Raw genomic sequence first — 17,542 nt, forward strand, 5'->3', positions numbered from 1 at the left:
ACAATTGAGTTTCTGGCTAATTTTCAAGGTATCTGGCAACAAGACCATAACAGCAGAGATTATAAAAGGAAAAACTTTGTGTTCATAACTCTATCTGCCACCAGTTTCTATAATAAATTTTAAGTAGAGGGATGAAAAGGAGTGGAAAAGAATAGCAAATGGCCAAGAACACCTAAACATGTTTCATTATGTGCATTACAAAGAATTTCTGAAACTCAGATTGCTTATGTCTTTTCAGTTCACCTTACTGAGATCTCCGAACCTGAGGTTCGGGAACTCTTGGACACAAAGCAAGCCAGCGCCTGACAAACAACTGCAAATTCTAGTCTCTACCAGTGATGAGATTACTCATGTTTCACCCAAAATACTTCAGTCCCTTTGCAGTTCCACAAAACTTATGTTTGAAGCAGGGAGTAGATTAGATACTCTAGCTCCACATTAAGCAGTGAGCAATGCCAACACCACAGCAGATCAGCAGCAGCTCTTACCTTCATTATGCCCTAAGGAAATTTGCAAATGTAACAAAAAGTACAGAAAAACAGCTTGGCTTGCTCAGGAGCTTTCTGTCAAACTTCTTACCATGACCTCTGCTATGTCAAGTTTTGGGTTCTGCTGTATTCTCTCTCACGTGCCTACAGAATAAAGATATTCTTGTCAGCAAGTGCTGATATTTAATTAAACTGGAATGACTGCTGTGAAGGGAGTCATATCAACATCTGTAGCAGGCTATGCGTTTGGGGAAAACCCAAGAGAAGAAATGGGCATTTTTAATTTAGTTATAATAGAAGTTTTAAAGTCAACATTTAATTGCATGTTCTTTTACTTTAGGATTGCAACATGGCTGGTGACACTGCTAACACTGCCACAGTTACGTGACTTCCAGTATCACAGAATGATACGGGGTTGGAAGGGACCTCTGGAGATCATCTAGTCCAACTCCCTGCCAAAGCAGGTTGCACAGGAACATGTCCAGGCGGGCTTTGAACGTCTCCAGAGACAGAGACTCCACCACCTCTCTGGGCAGCCTGTTCCAGTGCTCTGCCACCCTCAAAGTGAAGAAGTTCCTTCTCATGTTTAGATGGAATTTCTTATGCTCACGTCTGTGCCCATTTCCTCTTGTCCTGTCACTGGGCACCACTTAAGAAAAAAATTACCCCTTCCTCTTGACACCCACCCTTTAAGTATTTATAGGTGTTGATCAGATTTCCTCTCAACCTTCTCTTCTCCAGACTAAAAAGACCCAAATCCCTCAGCCTTTCCTCGTAAGAGAGATGCTCCAGGCCCCTAATCATCTTCATGGTCCTCTGCTGTACCCTCTCCAGTAGTTCCCTGTCTGTCTTAAACTGAGGAGCCCAGAACTGGATACAGTACTCCAGATGAGACCTCACCACAGCAGAATAGAGGGGCAGGAAAACCTCCCTCAACCTGCTGGTCACACTGTTCTTGATGCACCCCAGGATGCCATTGGCCTTCTTGGCCACAAGGGCACATTGCTGGCTCAATGTATGGCCTTCTCTTCATCATCAGCAGCATTCCAAGTAAATTTAGGACTTCCACGCACAAGATAGCTCATCGGGTATCCAAATCATTAGTCTTAAGAACCAATGTTAGTAACTACACCTTAAAAGAACTTCCTTTGCAACATCTCAGGGTGCAGTTTTACAAGAAGATAGACTAAGCTAAACCAGTAACTGTTGCAAGCCCACCTCCTGCCATGTGTACTTCCTACTCCAACTTTTCCATCAGTAGTTGCAAGCTGATTCAGAAAGCTAAACTAAAAGAAAATTAACTACAGCAATAGATACCAAACATACACACATCACATAACTCTCTCACCATGAGATGAGTCACAACCAAGTATCAGCATGAGGAGGGAAAGAAGCACATGGTCGGAGGCAGAAAACTGCAGAATTACAGCAACACTAACATGCTCAGATAATTATACGAGAACCTCTTCCTGAATGAAACAGTCAGGATTATGAGTGGGTTCCAGAAACAAGTATCTGAGTGCATACAGAGGCCTAACAAGAACTCTCTTTTCTCTACTGTATCAACATTGAAAAGTAGTGAAAAAACCAAACAGTTCTAAGCATCTCTAACCAAAAAGAGGAATACCAGATGCCCACCAACTAGGTAGCATGTAGCAGAAAGCTGGTTGGGTAGAGGGAATGAACTCCCCATTACAAAGCGACAAAAACATTTATATTGTATACATAAGTGAGCCAGCTTCCAAGTTGTTACATCCATTGTTTTTAAACAGCTGCAAAGAAATAACAACAGTGCCTGGCTGACAAAGAAAGCAGAGTATCTAATGCCACTGAGGTAGCATAAGATTTAGTAACTAGAAACCAACATAGAAGAAATTCAGAATTAGAAGCTCAGCTTCAACTGAATTACAAGTTAGCCACTTTTAACTGTGCTGGGTTTACCTTTGTCCTGTCTTTAGGGTTTTGAAGGCACTACCCTTCAGTAGCTGAACCAAACAAGCTTTATTGCTTTTTCCCTCTTAATGGAATAATTATTGTGGGTCACATCAGCCCACTCCAATTTTCCTTTCCTTCTCTGAATGTGGCAGTTTAGGCCAAGTACATCCTTTCAGTCACCCAAAGACCTTCTAGGAATTTTTGCTTCCTCAGCGACAGTAATGCGAGTCTACCAATTCCATGACACCTTAAATTCATAATAAGAATTATAAGATAAGATCATGCCATGCATTAAGTTTTCCTCTATCTGCAGGACTTTTTACACAGTTCAGGGTGAAAAAAACCACCACACCACTTCTACACAGTTGATAAAAAAGCACTGTAGAATAAAGCTTCTCCCATACGCCCCTAATCCTTCCCAAGAAGGGACACAACAGGAGAAAAATGAACTGAAAGAAACCACATCACCAAAAATTAGGAAAGAGAGTGAAAACTAATCTAAATAAGGTTCCTCCCATCTCATCCAGCCATACAGATGTCAGTGGGCAACTTAAACTTGTTGGTTTTTTACCCATGCCATTATGAGAGTCACGATACCCCTGAAAGGCAAATAATTCCAGTAGGCTAGTAGCAGACAGCAGAAGTTGGTAATATAATGTTGCATGTCTGCTGATAAACATCTTTCACATGATGAACAGATGAACGAACAGAAAACAGAACCCTGTGATAAAAGAATAAAGAAGAATACGCCTCAATGAATAGTGTGCTCTGCCTACTCAAGTATTCTCTGCATTAGCTTAAGCTCTCAGTGAATTTAGGACTTCAGTTCTTTAGAAAGCATTGCAGTTTTCTTCCTCACTAAGAACACTACTTTTCACTTGCTCTCCTGCCTCATTTCACTTTCTCTTCTGCAGTAACAGTATCAGACTTTGACCCAAGGAAAGGGGAGGATAAACACTAAGTGGAAAGAATCAACAGTTCCAAAATTGGAACAAAATAAACTGTGCAGAAGAAAGTTTGCTTCCAGACAGTCCAGGTTCACCAATTCTTTTTGTACTAGTGATAGCTTAAGATGATTGCTAAAAAGAAAATAAAGAACATAAAAGGATGACGGAGATTCCAATACAGTGTTCTAGGACCATTACTTACTTCATAAAGTCTTCAAGCACAGATCTGACAATTCATGACAGATCGAAACTGTCAGGTCTGCTTTGTATGCCAGAGTTTCTGTTTTAACCAGTGCTTCAATAAACAAGACGTATGGAGGAAGGGACAATATGGAGAGACATATTAAGATGTCTTCCACATTAGCTTCATATTATTTGTGAAATGGACAACATAACCAGGTTTTAAGTCTGGACAAACCTTACAAAACCTTTCAAAAAAATGAGTTACTTCCCTTATGGAATTGCTACCCCAAGTCTTTGTTTATACAAAACACATTTGAATCTGGTAACCCTCAACAAAACGAAACAACAGTGGAAAAAAAGATCAGTTCAAGTAGTAACTGACTAGTACTTTTCCTACACAGAGCCCTACTTTCCCTCTGTACAGATTCAGAAATATTGAAGACTTTAGATGGAAAACACATGTATATTCTTAGATATATTTAATGACCGTGCTATTTTCAAAGAAAAATATTTTCCAAATACAAATTAACAAAGGGTCTAAAAAAATACAATTTCAGAGTACTTTCCCCAGTGACATTTTTCTGACCGTGTTAAATTCTATCCCCTGTCATTGCCAAAAGCAGCACACAAGCTCATTTCAAGAATCCCAAACTATACTGGAATTTTACTTCTTCCCCTCTGACTCTGTAATTCAGCCCCACTTCACTTCATGTTAAAAAAAAAAAACAACACATCAGAAATTGTTCTGACAGCCTGTAACCTTATCCTCTTCCCTCCAAAAGTCAGATATTCTGAGTTGACAGCATTCCTTTTTTTCTTTAAATTAAAACAATACTGCAACAACAGTCAAAACCACATAGTAAGCTGTTATAGTTAACAACAGCTACTATTTTGACGCCATAAAATATTTCAGAGAGGTTCTGCTCTGGCCTAGAATCGCTTGTGTTTGGTGGATGCTAGTTAAGAAAGCAAGAAGTCATCCTATGTGATTTAATGTTACAAGCTAGATGTTGATCTTCAACAGCTCTTAACCTCCATCACTCTTACGTTCAAATATAGCAATAAAACATATAGAAGCACAGACATGGTTCAGTATAAGGCAAACCAAAGGGGAAATAGAAGCAAAATACATTCTATTGTTTACTATGATATAAAAGTAGAATACGCAACACCAGTGTCACTATAGCAGTCCTAACAGTGCTTCTCTTCCACAACACACAAACCTATTATTTCAATTTTAAAACATAGAAAAATGTTAAACTATAGCTTTTACCACTTAGAAAAAAACAGATGAGCTCTCAAGGCCTGCCTGCAGAGAAGACTGCACAGCTATTTGACTCTAGCAAACGTTGTGAAACATTCTCTTTTCAAAGTAATCATCTGAAAAAGTGCTTGTCTTTTCCTTGATCCCACAAATGACTATTAAAAGAGACAGTCACCTTTAGCTGCTTCCATTTTTTTCACATTGTATGAGATGCACAGAATCTAAAGGAGGGTTGGTTGGAAAACCTCCCAAAAACCTAGCAATTTCTATTATTAAAGCACCTTTTAAATGACTGAATGCCTATGAACTTCTAGGTTGTCTTTTAAAAAGCAGTTTGATTGCAGTGCACTTACAGAGGATCTACAGAACAAGTTTCACACACTCCCCCCAGTATTAGCTCTAGCTATTGTTTTCACAAGATTGTTTTTATTTTGCTTAGGTATAAACCCACTACTATTGGAAGTTTTATACACAACCTTTTTAGAAAAAGTGCTCCTCAGAAACATAATCAGCCATAACCTAGACTTTGGATGACTCCAATAAATTCATTCACCAGCCTAAGCAAACAGTAAGGTAAAGAGCAGGAAATAACAAATCCAGATCAAGTATTGGATATTTCAGTATTATCCTTAGTAGCATAACAATTTTATTTTTTTTTTTCACTTAAACCCCATAAAAGAACATCAAAAAAAAGACATCATCTCAGAAAAAAGGAAAAGTGAAACAAAAAAAATCCCTTGCTGTAATATGTCTCCTGGAAAAGTGGTAAAGACACAGAAAACATGGCAAGCTACTGAACGGATAAACATTGCATCTGAGTTTGATACACCTATAGGTATAGTCCCACAATTACTGGGTAACACTCACTAAAGATGCCTGTAAATCCCACCTGTAATTAGACATTGCTAATAATGTCCTTAGAGGCTTCACTTCAGTTCTTACTGACAACACCCAAAGTGAGACGTTCATGAGTCTTAATAGACTGTATGGTGCACTGGGACTCTATGGAGATACACAGAGCTTCTTTGCCTTCCAAGATGTAGGACTGATCACTACCTAGGGGAGTCAATGGACTACCTCTGTTAGGTCCGGATTCGAGTTTTACAACAGCTGAAATACAAAAAGCATTTGATGCCAGGGATGGATCTTCTGGAAAGCACTACTGAGGAGAAGGATCTGGGAGTCCTGGTGGGTAGCAAACTTTCCATGAGCCAGCAATGTGCCCTTGTTGCCAAGAGGGCCAATGGGATCCTGGGCTGCATAGGGAAGAGTGTGGCTGGCAGGTCAAGAGAGGTCATTCTCCCCCCCCACTCTGCACTGGTGAGGCCACAACTGGAATACTGCATCCAGTTCTGGGCTCCCCAGTTCAAGAGAGACAGGGAACTACTGGAGAGAGTCCAACGTAGGGCAACTAAGATGATTAAGGGATTGGAGCACCTCCCTTACGAGGAAAGGCTCAAAGAGCTGGGGCTCTTTAGCCTGGAGAAGAGAAGGCTGAGGGGAGACCTTATCTATGTTTACAAGTACCTAAAGGGTGGGTTGAAGGATGATGGAGCCGGACTCTTTTGAGTGGTTTCCAGTGACAGGATGAGGGGCAACGGGCACAAGCTGGAACATAGGAGGTTCCAATCAAATATGAGAAGAAACTTCTTTATGGTAAGGGTTACAGAGCACTGGAACAGGCTGCCCAGGGAGGTCGTGGACTCCCCTACTCTGAAGATTTTCAAGACCGGCCTTGATGCAGTCCTGAGTAATGTGCTCTGGGCAATCCTGCTTTGGCAGGGGAGTTGGACTAGATGATCTCTAGAGGTCCCTTCCAACTCTGACAATTCGGTGATTCCGTTTGTCTTGAATATGGACACTAAAGAAGCATACCCTTTTCTTGAAAAATCAGCTGTAAAAAATTTTCCTCAAATGCCCCACAGAGAATTAGACAGTAGAAGACAGTGCTTCCAACTAGTACCATATCTGAATTGCACAGAGTGGTATGCAGAGTACCTTTTGACCAGGATGAGATTTTCCTGTTGGGAACTAGAACGAATAAAACAAGTATTTTATTATTATACTCTGGAAATGGAGAGCAGAAAGGACACAGAAAGAAACTGAGTAACATCTATGCTACATTCACCTTTCATACCTTTACAGAAGCTCTCTGATGTCAGCACTTTGAATGTAGACCCACTTAAAATTGAAGTAAAAGGAACAATTTCTTTAGCTTTAAACACTGAAGACAGAACTCTCAGAACTCAGCCTGTAGTACCACCAAGCTTCAGTACAGTACTTCTCATCTGAAAAGTTTCAAAGCACGTTAAGAGTTTCAGCAGCTTTCTGAGGTCACAAGGGCAATCACAAACACAAGTCCCTGTCCCCTCCAATTCCTAATCCAATCTACCTGTACTCCAGAGACTTCAATACACCATTCATTTTCAAAACCTTCATTCATTTCTCTCCCTAGAATCATGGTCCAAAACTACCGTATGTGGTACCAGTGTCTATTACAAAAGGCTACAATATACATCAAAGGCAATTTTAGACCTATCTATATTTGTTTGGAGGCTGTTTAATAAGCATATTAGATACTCTCAAGAATTCTATCTATCCTATGGAGAAGAGATTGTTAGCATCAATTAAGAAGTTGCCATTAGAAACATCATTTCCTACTTCTACATATGTTACCAGAAGTGTTAGGTGGGGGAATACTTTTAACTTTTCTGGAAGAAATTTAAAATAGTGATAAATATAAAAAGGCAGTAAGCCAAGATACCACTAGTGGAAAATAAATAAAATACAACCTTAGGAAGCCAAGCTACAGTGTGTCATTCCACCCCTCCACCCCCAAGTTTTGTTGAAACTGGCCACAATTCAGAAGTCAACACAAGGGTAAATATTTCAGAGATAATCAGGTCCTATGAATTTTGTGGAAATAAACAGTCAGATCAAGGACAGACATCCAAACTAGTGCCCCTTGAGGACAAGTACAGCAGGAGGTCAGCTGTGTTACCAGTAACAGTTTCCCATACAGGACAGCAGAACAGATAGTGCCCCAAACAAATGAAAATGCTTTCAGAGCTCACAAAGCAGTATACCCAGAAAAATCCAACCACAAGATACAAAGCCACAGGAAGTCAGGCTTCATAACCTGTTGCTCACACAGCTAGTTTCATTCTTGATTAACTGAAATGAAAGCATGAAAAAACTACCTTCCAGAATTTATTGTAGTTTTAACACCAGTCATTTTCACACACAATTTCAAAACTAGGAACAATAATTTGGAAACAGACATTCAGTTACCAGTCAAGGTAAACAAACAGTCCTTACTCAGAGAGCAGCAGGACAGTTTCTACAGTCCTGACAACAGCCCTTCGGAGGCAGGAGAAGGCAGCAGCCAGCCATCCAGCCCCCCACGTAGCTTAATACCCTCCGTAACACTCCAAGGTGCCTTTTACAGACCCAGTCAGTACATCTACGTTTGCACTTCAGTCTGGATCAGACGTACACTTTCGGAAGTAAATCTGAGTCACCTCACCTACTGTGCTTTGGTTCACATCTCGGAGCAGTTTATGAACACATGATCTGCACATCTCTCAGATTAACCTAAACCAAAACTCCAGGAAAACACCTAAGACCCAGTAACGTTTGAAGCATATATACATGGTCCACAGAACCAGAACCAGACTACAACTAGTTTAAAATGAAGCTCTAAGAAGTGTACACACTGTGGATACTGGGTCTGCCTAACTTATTGCTTCACTCTGCAATCTTCTTCAATTGCAGCATACTGCTTTCTAATGTAAATATAATCAATGTGGCAGATACTGCCCATTCATTTAAGAGAGCCTCAAGCAGCATTAACTAAACCCACAGACTTAAGCTGCCGATGCACACCTCATTAGCCCTAAAAGGGGGGGCTGCACTGTGAATTTGAGTGTTTCCCTTCCTGGAGTAACTACAGCAGCAGTATCTCACCACTCACCCACTTTTGCTTCCACCCCTTTACAGTTAGGAGTACCACAAGTTAGTGAGATACATCTAGGAGAGTTGTCTGAATACAGTTTAAAAAAAAAAATAAAATCCAAGATCTACACACTCCATGCATCACCTAAATCTACAATTTTATAAAACTTTTTAAATGACACTGAAAACACAGCTGAATAACCCACACAAATGGCTCCACTGTAGCCAGTGACAGGAAAGGAAAAGCAGCATGTGCTCGATAATGCTTTATATTACTTGCACATCAGCTTAACAAACAAAGCTGCCCAGATAAGAGGTTTTTTTGTTTTTGAATAAGCTGACCAACATAATATTCATTGTTTCAGTTTTCCACTTGAATCAAAGTATCAGTTCTTTACAAATAGTTCCATCATTTGAGATTTGTTCTCTATAGTCACCAATTTTTCTTTTTTCTATACACAATTTTACATACAAGATCATGAGTTTTGAACAAATAATACCTGGCTTTGCAGGACAGACATGCTGGTGAGAACAGGCCAAAGCAGTATTGTATGAATAAATTACAATAAAGTGTTGCCTCCTCTACTCAACAAGTCATTATTATCTTACTTCATAACCTCCTTGATAAAAACAATTCATACGCTTAACAATGCAGATCCATGTTTGCTCTACGTTCAGCAAAGGTCAACTTCCTACACTGGGATGCAGACACAGAAACAGGATTATGGAAGAAGACATTTTCTGTTAACACGCTAATCCCCTGAAAACTCCAAAGAAAAGACCTACGCTTTCCTTTGTGACTTAACGGGAAGTTCGTGGTCATTGACTTGTCATTATCATACACACTAAAGAGCCATCTTAAGCTCTCCAGTAGCCTGGTGTGAAACAACCCGAAGTGAACTGGCTGTTTTTCTCAGCTGAATTCCTGTTATCGCTTGTGAAAATAGACTTAAGCACCTAGTTGTACTATTTATTCAAAAGAAAACTCAATGAAAAGTTTATTTCCTATCAAAGATGCAGAGAACCTAGGCCATGAGATAGTAGTGTAGTAACATCATGAAACGACACACTGAAGTAATGTCAATGAGAAGCTGGAGGCACATGGGGGGAAAAAAAGAAAGTCGTGGGCAACTTACTTTTTCCTAGCAGAACAATACCTGTGCCTGAATAATTTCCTCAGAAATTGTAAGAAAGGCTGTTATCCGCTGAAATATGGGGGTTTCACCTCTATGATTTTCTACATTGAAACATCTTTGTCCCTTCTCTCCCAATATAAGTTTTTCTAAGAATCAGAAGACTAATTTAACATACGCTCATTGGTAACCCTTATGTTTCATCATTCCAATAATGTCTCAAGAACTTGAAATGAGCTGAACTGCTCATCTCAAGAAATTCAGATGAGCTACACTAGCTCAGTTATCCCTTACCATCCTGTGCAAAGCTTTCCAGAACGGTTTGTTTTTGGAGTGACGCTCATTAATTCTTCGGAATTTTTATTTGGCTTTAGTACATAATACAGATATAAATATGTATAAGATTTATTTGCCAAATTTTAAGCAGTTTGACCAAAGTCTCCCACATTAGATATCTGCCCAAGCCTGAAAGACATCAGCCAAATAGCTAAGAAGTTTGCAAGGCTGTCTGTTATAGAAAAACAGTTTTGATGGTCTTTTTGGAAACTCAGCACCCTTGTTGTTGCATCAGGGACAGATCTTTCATTGTCCATGCAAACAATTTCTCTTTTTTGGGCTTTTATAGTCCGATGTTATTTACATTTGGGTGGGTTTTTTTTTTTTTTTTTTTAAGAACCTGCAATGACTTGTCCATATTTTGAAATTAAATTCCCTGAAGATTATATGCATACTGGATATGCTGAAGACCAGGGCTAAATCAAACCTCTTTTGAAGTTTCATAAAACATTTATCCTGCATTCACACCACTAACAGACAGTGAGAAGGAAGAAGCCACAGTTCACACCCTGTACATCTATAATCCAAATCCTGAAGATGATCAAGCGCAAGAAACTGAAGCACAGAATGAAAAAAAGCGGCAAACAGGGAAGGAGCCATGATAGCAAAAATGTTTTAACAGTTCTCCAAATAAATCACCATTGCTCTCCTCCAATTTACTGAGAAGACAATATTTATATCAAATCACTTGGGTTGCTAAAAGGCCCAAGATCTGAAGGATGCTTCTTCATTTTCACAGAGAAGTTAAGAGAAACACTAGTGGAGCACAGAATTTACAGAGATGAGAAAACTTGTTGGACAAGGTGGTAAGAATTTAAAAAAAAAAAAAAAAAAGAGCATACTTGATACAATTAAGGTGGTGGGCAGAAAGAATCAATATTGGAGAAAAAAACCAAAAAACAAACACAAACCATGGACACAAAGATATGCATGACCTCTTACAGTAATCACTCTCCACAATTCACACATGGGAATCTAGAACACGGATTCTCTCAACAAGGCCTTCTCATTCACTTGGAAAAGACTGTGCCTGAAAAAAAAAAACATCAATGTTTAGCTAGCTATCTTTCAGTGCTGACCAGAAAAGAGCAACTATTTACCACTTACTAAACTAAAGCAGTAGGCCTATGTGACAGATTTAAACATTCCTACTGGACTGATGATCCAAGACACGACCAAATGATCAATTTCAGTTTTCAGAGTTTTTTGGGGAAAACAAAACAAAACCTACACCAACAAAACGTCCGTTAAGGTAGCATTTAGCTAGGTGTGCTGCAGTTTATTTCAATCAAGACGGACAGTACTCTCTGAAAATTGTTCTACATACTAGTCCATCCCTTGCTGCAGTCTAAATAAGCCCTGCTCCAAATAGTTATATTCATTATTATAATACAAATACTTCACATACAGATTTTTATACCCAATATCAAGAGCAGGGTTTTACTGCCCTTCCCTTTTTATACTATGGAGTCAAGACACTCATCTAAGAAATATTCACTACTCTCAATCACCCACTCCGAGAGCGGTAGCTCTTGACACTGAGCACCTTAAAAGACTATGTTCAATGCACAGATTTCACAATCTTTAATATCAATTGCAATGGGTTTGTATTTCTGTCAGACAGGGTCTCAAGTTGGTAAGTCAGAAGCACACATTAGTGATCACCATTGGAGAAGTTTAAATGAACGATGATAATTCCACACCAGAGACAAAAAGGGAACTGGACTACCCAGGATACCTGCAATGAGACTACTCTTTTCTTTCTCTAATTTCCTACCTGTCTAACTGACCACCTCACAGCCACTGCAATAAAAGAAAAATTAGTTCTATGCATTCTGTATACCTATATCATATTCTGTATGATGTTTCCCTCATCTTGATGTTATGTGCCTTAATTCTACATAACAACCTCCTCTAAATATCCAAGCAGAACGAAAGGTGAGTTATAAACAAACAATACATACTATCACAAATCCACTGAACATGGGGTACACCTATGCAATTTTCCCTCATTTCCACCTGAGCCAAAGTCTTCCATTCTACACAGATCATCTTTTCACAGATCTCTGGTCCTTAAATGTTTATGCACTAACCCTTTTTCAAACACAAGCATATGTCCAGTACAGAAGACTTCATACCTTCTGGACACATGCACTCAGTTAAAGTATTAAGGTACATGTAATGCACAAGCATAGACACATTCAAGCCTGCACATATATGGGGCTTGTCTATACTACATTGAGTGCTTTATGTTAGCTGCTGACCTGTCAACACCATTATGAGTGCTCATTTCAGCAAAAGTTTACCCTTGAAGTTAATGGACAATTTACCCAGTGGAACAAACAAAACAAAACAAACAAAAAACCACCTTTACCAGAAACCCTTTGACTATGTCATAGCCTCCCTTAATTGGATAACATTCATAACAAAGTGCCTCATCTTAATTCACTTTTTTAACTTCCACTGGCTGTCACAAATATAAAATACTTCCCTCCATACCAAGAGAAGCAAAGAATCCCTGCAGTCTTCCACCTGCTCACGACGCACCTGGGACTCCCGACCCAGTTCATCATCCCTCCCCCCCACCATTACAACTTTTCATAAAAGTTGTATGAAAAAAAGCCAAAAAAAAAGCCTGCCTCCTCTCTCCATACACAGCCTAGAGTTTCCCACTAACTCTGCAATACGAGAACTTCAGTTTCCCTTTTGCACAAATACCACTCCCCTGATACACACTTGTATACATAGCCTAACATAATCTTCACCCTGTATATGCATAATCCCCACAAACTCATCCTAACCCCCTTTTCAAATGTACACAAACCTTCCAAAGACTCTACCGTTCATTTCTACTTCTAAATATCCACCCAAGACCCCTGAATTTCTTATAGTCTGTGGGAATCCCTGGAAATTTACCCACAAGAAGAGTGCATTGATGCCCTTATAGAGAGAAATTTACACTGCCTGACACTGGTCACATACATAGACACCTACAGTTCTACAACTCCCTGCATCATGCACAGACTTTCTCCGAACAGCACTATCATGATCCCAACACAGAGCACTTGCTACATGTTTTCCAATTTGTATCCCATCGTTCAAACAACAAATATCCAGCCTTTCCATTTCATGACAGAGGAGACACCGATTCACAAGCTCCTCTCATGTTCCCAGGACACAGAGCAGGCTGCTTGCTGTCCTACCCATCTCAACACATAAGCAACAATGGTCACACAGCTGGTGACAGCCAGACATCTCTTTCAACTCTGCATGAGCACCAGACAAACCAACTTACACGCAGTAAGAACACGCATGCCTTTCTGTCCACATACCATCTCATATTACACACCAAGGTCTCACACATTAAGTCTAACCACACTAGCCACCAAAGAAAACAAGTTCAGAACCTTGCAGCAACCTGTTACCACTGTGCCTGTAAATTGTACATAGGCTTACCACCCAAAGGCTCCCTCCTCCACAACACTCAGAAGCCAGCCAACTTACCACCTTACTTCTCACAACACACACACAAGATTGTTTACCTATCACTCCTAAATTCATCCACCTTCATGTACCACTATTCCTAAATACATGTGGTTTCACCCACCATCTGCATCCCCACGGTATAAACATATCCCTCACCCTACCACGGCACACAAAACAACAGGCATACAGACTTTTCCAGCTGCCTCCAGTCCATCAAAATTACTCCCTCCCTTCAAACAGCTACAAATTATAGTAAAAATACATCCACGTTTATATCCACGGGGCTCGCAGAGCCAACAAGCTCCAAACTACAGGTGAGAGCGGCCTTCAACTTCTCTCCCCTTCCACGCCACAGCCGCCCGGGCGCTGCCCATCTGCCCGTGACTCCATCCCCTCCGCACACCACCACTTCGTCACCAGCACCCAGGCCTAAGCGACAGCTTCTTCCCTCCGACACCGGGGCCTTACCCGCGGCTCGCCGCCTCCCACCGCCCCACCCCGTCGGTAAACACCGACGAGCCCCGCCACTCCCCCGGCCCCGGCCAATACACGTGCGCAGCCCCGGCGCGCCGGCCGCCCCCTCATCCCGCTCCCCACCCAGGTACCGGCACACCGGCCACCTTCGGCCCTTCCCCCGCCCAGCAGAGGGTCCGGCCCAACGGCTCCCCCCACCCGACGGGCAACGGCCGGCATGCGGGGCCCGAGCCGCCGGCCCCCCTACGCCGCCGCGGCCCGCCCTGCCCTGGCACACAGAGGGCGGGCCCACCGGCGCCCGTTGCACCGGGGGGATCGGCTTGCCTGCCGCTTCCTCACCGTCCCTCCCCCGTCGCCAGGCTGTGTCAGCGCGGCCCCCGGCCCTCTTTTTCTCCCCTGGCGGGAAGAGGCGGAGGCCGGGCCTGCGCGGCGCCCGCCCGCTCCCCGGGGACGCACACGCAGCAGGCCTTACCCGCCGCCCCTCCGGCCCCACGGAGCAGGCCGGCGATGCCAGCCCCCACTTCCCGCGGCCGGCGCGCAGGCCCCGCCGCTCGGCAAGACGCGCGCCCAGGCCCGGCCCGACCCCTTCCCCCTCTCCACCCGCCTCGGCGCGGACACGACCCGCTCTCCCCCGCGCCCGGCCCTGACCCCTCTACCTGTCGGCGGACGAACGCCGGCGTCGCCCGGCGTCCGGGCGCCGGCGTCCGGGCCCGACCCGGGTGTGTGTGTGTGGAGGAGGGGTTGGGCCTGGCTCGGCCTCACGCGCGGGCCGCCCTGCGCTGGCCGCCACCGGCCGCAGTCGCCGCCCGCTCGCGCACTCCCAGCGCCGCCAGCAGCGCGGACATGTTGGGAGCCCCCGTCCCAAAGGCCGCCGCTGGGCCCGCCCTCCCTGCCGCCCACGTCAGAGCGCTCCGGGAGGGAGGGAGGGAAGGGAGAGAGAGAGAGAGAGGAGGGGCGGGACACGGGACACGGCCCCCGGCCCCGCCGCCGTTGCCGGCCGTACCGCCCCGCGTCATTCCCAACCTACTGGCTGCCGCTGCCGTCGCTCATCCCTTTCCCGCCCCCCCCCGGTGGCCATTGGCCGGCCGCCCTGCCGGCTCTACCCTTCCTCGGGTACCATTGGCCGATCCGTTCGCCGCTCACCCGCCAGCCCCGCCCAAAAGCTCTTTCCTGGTTGGGCAGTTCCCCTCTGCTGTGGTAACTATTGGCTGCGCCCCATGTCAGTCAAGGCGCTATAGCGCACGGACTCTGTCTTTCTCCGCACATTTTTTCTTTTTTTTAATCCCGGCCTCGTAGCCTGGGCAAGGCTGACGGAAGCGGCTTTCAGCGAGCGCCCTTTCCCCGCCCCGTCTCCCTCCCCCCCGCCCCATCCGTTCCCTCCCGGCGCGGATTGCCTGCAGGCCATTGGCTCTCAGCGCCGCCACTCACGCAGCCTCTCTCGCCCCGGCCGCCGCTTCGCCAAATGGGCGTGAATCGCCCGGTGGGCGTCTTCTCCTGATTGGTCGCCGCCCCTGCCAATAAAGGGAGGGGGGGGCCGCCGGGCCCCGCCGGAGCCGCAGAGCGCGTCCCGGCCGGCGCGCCGCTTTGCACGGCGATTGGTCGCGGGGCGGGGCGGGGGAAAGGCGCGCGGCCACCCCCGTGTCCCGCGGCGGGGGGTGCTGGAGGGGGGTGGTGGTGGCGGCAAGGAGTACCCGTATGTTCGCGCGATTACATCACCGCCAGCCAATCAGGGAGCACGAGGCCGGCCTCCCCTTGGCGGGGGGCGGGGCCTCGCGCCGCCTGCAGGAGCCGTTGCACCTCGCGCAGCCGTGAAGGGGGTGGCGCGGCCGAAGGTTGGGGAGCTCTCGGCTGCCGGTTTCACCACAGTGAAGGGGGGGGGGGGGGGCGGAGCTGGAGGTGTCTCGGCCCGCGGCCTTCCCTTCCGGTGTTCGAGCACCGTGGCCCCCCTCAGCGGACGGGCGGCCCCTCTCAGCGGACGGGCGGCCCCCCGGGGGTGTCCGAGGGAGGCTTCTCGGGGCGTCCCTTTCCGCCGCTGGGCATGGAGGGGGCGGGGAACCGAGCAGCGCCCCGAGCCGCTGAGAGCCCGCCGCCTGAAAAGCAACGGCATCTGCGGGAGGCCGCCAGCGCAGGAACGGGCCACGGCCCTCCGCCGTCGGCCTCTCCGGCTGCAGCCAGAGCCTCCCACTGGGTGGCCGTAATTAACCAACCTCCTGCGCGGGCTCGCCAACCGTTTTAACTGCTTTCTTGCCCCTGAACAAAAATGTTCATTCAGGAAGGAATGGGGAAAATGGGCTGATGCCTCAGAATCCCTTGCTGTCCCCCTCTTTCTCAATCAACGGGCTGGCTGAAGCCAGCTGGGGTTCATCCCTCTGGAGAGGGACCCAATTCCTGCCTCGCTCTGCGGCCCCGGATGCCGTTCCGCTGGCTGCAGCTTTACACGATAGTTTTTCCTCATAAGCTAAATGGCACAGAAGCAACGTCCTTGCCTTATGCTCCCAAGTGCCTGAGGTTTAACTTTCTATCCTTACGAATAGCATACAAATTCCCACCCCATAGTCTACTGCCGCCCTTGTCCCCTTATGTTGGGGCATTTCCTCCCCACACGCTATATACATCAGTGTGAATGAAGACTTGTCATGTGAAGGACGCAAGATCACAGGTCAAAACACGGTTTGCGTAGCACTTTTTATTTATCCATCTGCCTTTTCTGGAGCGTTTGCAAAGGAGCTGGCCCTGAAAAAGATGAGAACTTTCCCTTCTGGAGTTGGCATTCTTTCCCAGTCTTCCACATAGGCACACTGTGGGATTATTTATGTCCACAGTACAGAAAATACTATGCAGCTTTTAGCTTTAAGGTCACCAGCATCACCACTCACGTTAGGAAATCCTTGCACAGAGCTCTGGGGGCAGTTTGAGCTCGGGTGACTGATGCAAGTGCAGCTCTAAGAGACAAAACTTTGCTTTCCATGGGGTCAAGTGCATCTACTCCGCAGCGAGAAGACGGGAAAGGTCACTCCAGTGTGACGGTGCTCTTTCCCACAGCTTTCTACAAGCTGATAAAGTTGATGATTGAGAACGAAACCTATGTCGCCTCAGCGCAGGCACTCATGAGCAAGTTCAGAAACAGTCAGAACACTGAGGCTGCAGTTAGCCGCCTGTCGTAGAAAACTTGCTCATAGACAAGCTAATTTGAGTGTCCAGACCCAGCTGCCAATCAACCTAGTTAACTTTGCAGCACCCACATGATCTGGGACTCAAGATACTTTTATATATCTAGCTAGGGATTTTGGGTTTTTTTTTTTTTTTTTGCCTTTCCTCAGGCTTATATCTTGTAGTCATTTA

The 17,542-nt window shown here is 45.0% G+C and overlaps 1 protein-coding gene across 23 annotated transcripts in view; it reads right to left on the minus strand.

The window, feature by feature from the left end:
- PPM1B (protein phosphatase, Mg2+/Mn2+ dependent 1B) overlaps positions 1–15,116 on the minus strand; it is a 62,867-nt gene extending 47,751 nt beyond the window's left edge. For 10 of the 23 annotated variants that reach the window (XM_074144333.1, XM_074144345.1, XM_074144339.1 and 7 more), the window contains exon 1: positions 14,857–15,063. The gene's annotated coding sequence lies outside the window, so the exon portion shown is untranslated. Of the gene's footprint in view, positions 1–579; positions 633–11,151; positions 11,271–14,856 lie in introns of all 23 variants that reach the window. The other 13 variants (XM_074144342.1, XM_074144344.1, XM_074144324.1 and 10 more) reach the window with 10 other exon arrangements.
- Positions 15,117–17,542: the final 2,426 nt, after the last annotated feature.

This window comes from Numenius arquata, chromosome 2 (genome assembly GCF_964106895.1).
Source record: "Numenius arquata chromosome 2, bNumArq3.hap1.1, whole genome shotgun sequence".
NCBI lineage: Eukaryota > Metazoa > Chordata > Aves > Charadriiformes > Scolopacidae > Numenius > Numenius arquata.